A 9325-nucleotide genomic window follows, 5' to 3' on the forward strand; every position below is an offset into this window, starting at 1 on the left:
ATGAACGTAATGCTAACCTTAAGATGATGTTCCAGCAACGTTATGCCAATGTTCCAGCAATGTTATGCTAACCTTAAGATAACGTTGCATGAACGTAATGCTAACCTTAAGATAATGTTCCATGAACGTTATGCTAACCTTAAGAATGTTCCAGCAATGTTGTGATAACGTTCCGGCAACGTTATGCTAACCTTAAGATAACGTTCCAGCAACATTATGCAAACATTAAGATAACGTTCCAGCAACGTTATGCAAACCTTAAGATAATGTTCCAGCAATGTTGTGCTAACGTTCCAGCAATGTTATGCTAACCTTAAGATAACGTTCCAACAACGTTATGCAAACCTTAAGATAATGTTCCAGCAATGTTGTGCTAACATTCCAGCAACGTTATGCTAACCTTAAGATAACATTCCAGCAACGTTATGCAAACCTTAAGATAACGTTCCAGCAACGTTATGCAAACCTTAAGATAATGTTCCAGCAACATTATGCTAACCTTAAGATAACGTTCCAGCAACGTTATGCAAACCTTAAGATAATGTTCCAGCAATGTTGTGCTAACATTCCAGCAACGTTATGCTAACCTTGAGATAACATTCCAGCAACGTTATGCAAACCTTAAGATAACGTTCCAGCAACGTTAAGCAAACCTTAAGATAACGTTCCAGCAACGTTATGCTAACCTTAAGATAAAGTTCCAGCAACGTTGTGCTAACGTTCCAGCAACGTTATGCTAACCTTAAGATAATGTTCCAGAAACATTTTGCAAACCTTAAGACAATGTTCCAGCAACGTTATGCTAACGTTCCGGCAACGTTATGCTAACCTTAAGATAACGTTCCAGCAACATTATGCTAACGTTCCAGCAATGTTTTTTCTAACATTAAGATACCATTCCAGCAACGTTTCGCAAACTGGACATTTCAACATTTTTAGAACGTTTCAAGTCAACGTTCCCACAACGTTCTTAGCAAACCTTAAGACAATGTTCCAGCAACGTTATGCTAACGTTCTGGCAACGTTATGCTAACCTTAAGATAACGTTCCAGCAACATTATGCTAACGTTCCGGCAATGTTTTTTCTAACATTAAGATACCATTCCAGCAACGTTTCGCAAACTGGACATTTCAACATTTTTAGAACGTTTCAAGTCAACGTTCCCACAACGTTCTTAGGACATATTTTTGTTAGCTGGGAAGTTCAGACATCATTTTGTAGTTTTGTTGTTATTACTACCTTTAATGCACATATTTGAATGTGGAAAATGTTAAAAATGCAGGCAGAAAATGAATTTTGATTTCATGAGCAGAAAAGTATTTCTTTGTCCACCACAAGAAAGGAAGAAATAAACTATGAGCCAAATGAGAGGGAGGAGTCAAATAAAGCTCCTCAAGCAGACACTAGTGTAGATCAAGTGCTCTTGCTCATTACAGTATTTACAGTCATTGTATCACATAGATCGGGGGTGAGAATAAGATCTAGATTTAGATGAGACTTAATTAAAATCAGACCAGAAAGATGACACACTGGATTCAAAAAATGATCATTGTTTTCATATATGTCTGGGGTAAGTGTTTTGTGATTAATTATTTTTAATTCTCTTCCAAGTTATTCTGAATGTTAATTATATATCTTTCCTGATGTTGTTCATGATTTGGTTTTACAGGAATAGAATCGCAGGACAATGTTGAGCAGAATATAAGAGTTCAAACTGCTTATGAAAGTGGAGCTGTAATAATCAGCTGTACATATCAAACCCAGATCTCGCCGACACTCTTTTGGTACCAGCAAACAGCAAACGGAGTTCCTAAATATATGCTGAACAGAGTTGGTAAAACTGGAGATGAAGACAAAGAGTTCAAAGACAGATTTAATGCACACATCGACACATCTTCAAAATCATTTCCTTTGATGATCCAGGATGTGAGTGTGTCTGACTCTGCTGTGTATTACTGTGCTCTGAGGCCCACTGTGACTGAAACACACTCAATGCTCATACAAAAACCTTCATATGGTAAATATTTTGTCATCATGCAGTAGCTACAGCTAGCCAGTAGAGGGAGATCAGTATCATTTGCTGATATGTGGGCGCTGAGATCTCACACTCTTTGTCAGGAACTTATTATAAAAACCACACACTGAATGCAACCAAACTTCTCCTGTCTCATTAAGAAGAAAACGGTATAAATAGATTCATGTGTCCCACTTGAAGATTTTTTTAGTTATTCATCAGAATCTGGAAACAACGTTCACGAGGTCACTTCTAGCCCGAAATAAAGGTAAACAGCTGGACGGCTGGTGTGATGATTGACAGGACAGAATGATCAGGCTCCCCCAAACTTACATTTAGACCCTCATTATACATGTGGTTCAGTCTAACAGCTTTATCTCTACCTTTCTTTCCATGTGCTCTTCAAAATATGTTAAAATGCCACATGCTTATGCAACAAAACAAGAAGCTGTGTTGTTCTCAGGCAAACACAGGTGTTCAACTGTTTTCTTAATGTCTTAAACATGAATAGATTTCATGTTTGAGAGATGCAGAGAAACTTGGAAAATTAACATTTTCATTTAATACAACAAACATTTTCAGAATAAATGTTGTCTTTTTCAAAATCTCAAATGTATATTCTGATTCATCAAATGCAGTGGAAACTCAGAGAAACTGGGACTGATCAAACTGCAGGAGAAATTCTTTTGCAGGACTTACAAGGTTTATTACAAGCCTATAGACTAAAATGCAGTATAACATAAAACACAAACATGAGCGTAATTGGATTCTGTTTTTGTTACTCAGTGTGAATGACGGCTCAAAAGGAGGGAATTCACAGATCTGACACGATGTAATTATGTCTGACAGAGACAGTCAGACTAACTCACAATAATCTACTGTGTATACTTTTTATTTTTCAGATGCTGTCTTTGGAAATATCATCGAACCAGGAAATGCAGATATTTTTGAAAAGGAGGGTTAGGCTTTTATATTGTCCTGCATTTATTCCTCTTCAACTTCAGATTATCTCCACTGGTACCGTATGGAAGATCAGAACCATGAATTTCTTGTACTCAACTACAGTAATGCAAAAGAAGCTCAGGTGTCTGATGTAGATCCAAGGTCAGAGATGAAGAAAAACAGATCCAAACGCAACGACGACAGACAACTGAACAAGACAAAACACAGGGCTTAAATAGACAGAGAAGTGATCAAAGAAACGAGACACAGCGACATGACTAACGAGATAATGATGAAGCGGTGACAGGAATACAGACACACAGGGAAACATGAACTGAACACAGAGAAAACTAATCTAGAAACAGACATGAACAGAACTGATCAAAAACAAACTCTAAACATGAACAAACAAACACAAAACATGACAACAGGATGGCAGAGTACACATAAATTCACATAGAGAAACATATAGTATACATTTATAGTGTAATAATAATAGAATTGTAGTTATATAATAGAAAAATAACTATAGAAATTAAAATGTATTACATTTTTTAAATCTCAGCCAAGACAGTTTAAAATGAGCTGCTCTTCAGATTGTCCAATATTGCTTGTGTATAATCATTTTAGACACAAAATTCTATAATAGTGCAATTATTAAAAAATACAAACAAATATAATATACAGAATACAGAATACAACATATGGATGAAAGTGAACAGCAGCAGGAAGTTCAGTGAGGAGGAAGTTCCTGTGTGTGTTTCTGTGTGATCTTCAGTGACTTACAGCTCAGAGAACTGAGAGCCTCAACAGAGAACTGAGCTGATCTGATTCAACATGGACAGATGCCTCATACTTATTCTCATTGTGGGAACAGGTACATTAATTATTAAATAATTAATGAAATTCTGTACTTTGTTTTTAATTCTCAAACCCTAAAGGCAAAATTTATTTTACTTTAGTAATTTGTATTCCTGTAAAACATGATTTGAAATGTGTTTGCAAAAGTATTTTGTCAAGTTTGCTTTCACAAATCAGAAATATTGTTTTTAATTGTTGACAGGTTTGGTGACTGGAGACAACATTGAGCCAGATAAAGGGACAGAAAAAAACTCTAAAGAAACAGAAACTGTCAAGCTGAGCTGCTCATATAGTGCAAGTAGTGATTATGTTTGGCTTTACTGGTACAGACAGTATCCAAACAAAGAACCACAATATTTATTATACAAAGGTGCACGATCCTATGCTAATGCTTATGAACGCACCTCTGATGATCGGTTTCAGTCGACTACATCACAAACATCCACTGAACTCACTATTACTGATGTACGTCTGTCAGATTCAGCTCTCTATTATTGTGCTCTGAGAGTTGGAGCCCAGTGATACAAAACATGAAACATGTCGTACAAAAACCTGAAGCTCTTTTCACTTTGAACGAATCTAGTGAAAACCACAATCACAACCCCAATCTAATAAAATATGTGGTAACACCTGTGTGAGGCTGAATTAGGCCTGTTATAAAACTTCAAAGAAACAACAAAATGTTCAGGATATCACGTTTCATGAGGTTCCTTTCAGTGCACATCTTAATTTCTACTTCTTTAATTACTACTACATTTCAATCATTATGACTAAGGAGATTACTTTGACAAAACTTTTAGTTAACATTTGGTTTACATAAACAATACTATTATTGGTTATTCTTGACCATTAAATGTCTCACACTGAAAAACTAACAGAACATTGTCTTGCTCGAATATAATTCAAACTTCTACGCAGGAAAACATGTGTTTTCTACATTCATATGTGACCATGTTTAAAAAATTAAAAATTAAAATTAAATTAATATAATACATATTTTTTGCTACAGTTCAAAAGTTAAAAAAGGATAAAACTTTACAAGTCAAACAGGAGCTGCCATCACTTTTTTTTTTTTTTTATTATCTACAAAAACAATGTAATTTCAGAAGTTGGCCACAGTGTGGCATAATCTGAGATGTTGGTGGGAAATATTAATTTAAGCTCCCACTGTATGTGTGCAACGTCTGCAAACATTTGTGCACTGGAATATTTATTAGACTGTTATAATCTGTTAATCTGGATGAGGAATTTATTTTTAATCGCTGCAGTTCTCGGCATGTAACAACTGTTAAATTAATTTGAACTTATGAAGCGCCGGTTTCAGTGACTCAGATAAGCGGACTGATATACAGTGTTGCTGGATGATAGTACATATAAGAAAATATTAGACTGATGATGAATGCCACGACTAACCAATCAGAATCAAGCGTTCTGAAGCGCAGTGTAATAAGATACTGTACTGTATTTTCAGTGAATAAAAAGTGATATAAGCTAATCAAATATGGATACATACATACATCCTGAGATTCATTACTATACATAGCCTATAAAAAAAATGAAGTGATAGTACTACATATTACATAATCTACAGTCGTCATTGGCTAATACTGTAGCACAGGCTCCTCCTGCAGTCAGATCAAATGACTTGAATGTATTGCTGCTTTAACAGATGCAGAAAGAGGAAGAGGATCACAACATCTTTGCTTTTAGGCTATAGTTGGTCATTTCAATTGTGTATGATGGCACTCTGGAGAAGTGCCATTGTGATCATATTTTTATATATCTGGGGTGAGTAGCACTATCAAACAATGATTCTTTTATACATTTAAAATGAATTTTCCTTTTGTGTCTTTGTGCACATTCCTTGCAGCCAATGGGCAATTTTATTCATATTGTTTCAATTCTATTTCAGAATGTAATTCTCAAGACAAAGTTGATCAGCATAAACAGATTCAATATGCTGTTGAAGGTGATGATGTAACAATCAACTGTACATATCAGACTGCTAACACAAACCCGACTCTCTTCTGGTACCAGCAGAAAGTAAATGAAATCCCCAAGTTCATGCTAAATAAATTCTCTATAACCGGACAAAATGAGGATGAATTCAAGGAGAGATTTCAAGCAAATCTCAGCAAAACTTCAGTTCCTCTGACAATCCAGGATGTGTGTGTGTCTGACTCTGCTGTGTATTACTGTGCTCTGAGGCCCACTGTGACTCAAACACACTCAACACTCATACAAAAACCCTCACAGTGTAATGGCATAAATTACATCATTATGCAATTTCAATTTATATTAGAATAAATCGCCTAGCCTACGACTTCATGTTTAGAAACCTTTTTATCCATAAATATATTTTTTTTATTTAAAAGTTTACATTCAGTTTATTATCTAATTTTATATTATAGTTACATTTGCATTAGTCTTCCCTTACTGTTGGGTTCAATTGATTTCATATTGCTCCTACCATTAAAACAATATGAAACACCAATCTGGTTATTGTTCAAATCTATTTTGTGAAGATGTGCATGTGTGGAAAGTTATGACAGACCAGAAGAGGGCGATATACAGTTAACATTGTCATTTACAGTAATATTGAGTGTGCACGACAAGACGTGAAATAATCACGTTGGTCCCCTTTGGAAAACGTGTAGATGTCACAGTTTAACGCCCTCAAACGTGAATCTAAAGCCTGTTTTATGCTTCTGCGTCGAACTGCCGCCGTAGCTACGTCGTAGGCTGTGTGTAGCGCGCGTACCCTACGGCGTACCCTGACGTGCACCTCTCCAAAAATGTAACAACGCGTCAACACAACACAACTCTACGCGGACACAAGCGCTGTGATTGGTCTGCCAGAACCCCTCCCTCGGGGTTTCACACGCTCCCTAGGTACGCGTCAACGCGGACAACGACACAGAAGTATAAATTAAAACCAACACGTTGCCTACGGCGTATAGGCTCCGGCGTATGTCCGACGCAGAAGTATAATGAGGCCTTTACACGTACCCTCAAACGTAAATCTTACACGTCCTCAAACGTGAATCTTACACGTACCCTCAAACGTGAATCTTACACGTACCATTATCCCGGGACGTTTGCTAATCCTACCCCAATCTAATCATAACCATTTCTTAAAACTAAGTTACGTAGGCTACAATTATAAAGAAAAACAACAGACAGACAAGTATAATCACAATAATTTATTTATTGAGAAAATGTCAAAATCGGTACCAAAAGTTGTTCACGTGACGATGTGTCGCAGTCCTCTCTGGCAGTGGTTTTGTATGAGGTAACAGAGCAGAATTTAAGTTATTAATTCAAATCCATGAAAATGTTAATCCGTCTTCGGTTCGATAGTTCGGTTCGCTCTGAGGGCTGCGCGCTTCATTTCAAATGTGAATGTGCATGACGCAATCTGTGACGAAGCAGGCGAGGCGAGAGCCAATGAGCGTTTGATATTGCCGTAACCATAGTAACCTTGAGGGCGCAATTTTTGAATTTGAATTCATAACAAGCGCGGGGTTTGACGTTTACGGTCAAGATGACGATTACTGGATAAAGGGCTGAGTTTGGATCTTTTTCTTGCAAATAATATATGGATTCTGAAGTTTTGGATTACATCAAGCTAATAAAATTGATGTATTTTGTGAATCGATGTTGTGTTGTAAGGTTAGTATATTATGGTTATTAGGAACGATAAATAAATTATTGTGATTATACTCGTCTGTCTGTTGTTTTTCTTTATAATTGTTGCCTAGGTAGTTTTAAGAAATGGTTATGGTTAGGTTTAGGTAGGATTCGTGGCTCAAACTATCTTTTAATGCCATATTGTTCATAAAAATGCCATTTTCATACACATATCTGTCCATACGTTTTATCATTTTAATATTGTCCATAACATGGGTATGTTCAGGTGTGGGAGTAGAAGGGATCTTACATTTATAATCTATAAAATGGTAAGGAAATTGTACAGATATCTTCAATGGCAAACGTGTAAGATTCACGTTTGAGGGCGTTAAACTGTGACATCTACACGTTTTCCAAAGGGGACCAACGTGATTATTTCACGTCTTGTCGTGATACCGGGTTGCACCATGAGACAGTTGAACTCCTTTAAGACAGTTTAAATAACTTGCTTCTCATGTTACATTTGTTGTAAATCTTCAAACATCTTTCTATACAAAAAATTGTCTAATAAATAAAATACAAATTGTGTAGTTATAGTTAAATGACAATCATAAACAGCAGCAGGAAGTTCAGTGAGGAGGAAGTTCCTGTGTGTGTTTCTGTGTGATCTTCAGTGACTTACAGCTCAGAGAACTGAGAGCCTCAACAGAGAACTGAGCTGATCTGATTCAACATGGACAGATGCCTCATACTTATTCTCATTGTGGGAACAGGTACATTAATTATTAAATAATTAATGAAATTCTGTACATACATATATAATTTGTTTTTAATTCTCAAACCCTAAAGGCAAAAATTATTTTACTTTAGTAATTTGTATTCCTGTAAAACATCATTTGAAATGTGTTTGCAAAAGTATTTTGTCAAGTTTGCTTTCACAAATCAAAAATATTGTTTTTAATTGTTGACAGGTTTGGTGACTGGAGACAACATTGAGCCAGATAAAGGGACAGAAAAAAACTCTAAAGAAACAGAAACTGTCAAGCTGAGCTGCTCATATAGTTCCAGTAGTGAATATGTTCTGCTTTACTGGTACAGACAGTATCCAAACAAAGAACCGCAGTATTTATTATACAAAGGTGCTCGATCCCGGAGTGATGAAGACACCTCTGATGATCGGTTTCAGTCGACTACATCACGAACATCCACTGAACTCACTATTACTGATGTACGTCTGTCAGATTCAGCTCTCTATTATTGTGCTCTGAGAGTTGGAGCCCAGTGATACAAAACATGAAACACGTCGTACAAAAACCTGAAGCTCTTTTCACTTTGAACGAATCTAGTGAAAACCACAATCAAAACCCCAATCTAATGTAATAAAATATGTGGTAACACCTGTGTGAGGCTGAATTAGGCCTGTTATAAAACTTCAAAGAAACAACAAAATGTTCAGGATATCACGTTTGGGTTACTTTCAGTGCACATCTTAATTTCTACTTCTTTAATTACTACTACATTTCAATCATTATGACTAAGGAGATTACTTTGACAAAACATTTAGTTAACATTTGTTCTCTTACGAGAGGTTCTCTCGTATTGCGTAAGCTAGCTTACGCTGCGGGAAAGTCTCCTTTCACGAGATACTGAAGCCAAAAATTATCCTAATTTTTTAAAACTTGTCAACGCAGTGCGGCAGCCTGCAGACCTAGGGCAAGCGAATCGCGTGCCCATTGGCTGCTCTGCGGCAACTGCAGCAGCCTATGGCTGAGCCTTGCGCGTGACGTCACGTCCAATGAGCGCGCTTGGCGCGCTTAGTGCGTCACAGCCCGTCATTAGGGGTGTGGCTTAGAGTATATAAGCAAGGAACAGAGGCT

At 36.6% G+C, this 9325-nt stretch overlaps 1 long non-coding RNA gene across 1 annotated transcript; it reads left to right on the forward strand.

The window, feature by feature from the left end:
• Positions 1–1378: 1378 nt before the first annotated feature.
• LOC311292069 lies at positions 1379–3773 on the forward strand. The gene is made up of 3 exons (XR_014627662.1): positions 1379–1571; positions 1671–2018; positions 2918–3773. It is a non-coding gene; the product is annotated as an uncharacterized lncRNA (long non-coding RNA).
• The last annotated feature ends 5552 nt before the right edge of the window (positions 3774–9325 follow it).

Source organism: Rutilus rutilus (assembly GCF_951802725.1).
Source record: "Rutilus rutilus genome assembly, chromosome: 6".
NCBI classification, from domain to species: domain Eukaryota; kingdom Metazoa; phylum Chordata; class Actinopteri; order Cypriniformes; family Leuciscidae; genus Rutilus; species Rutilus rutilus.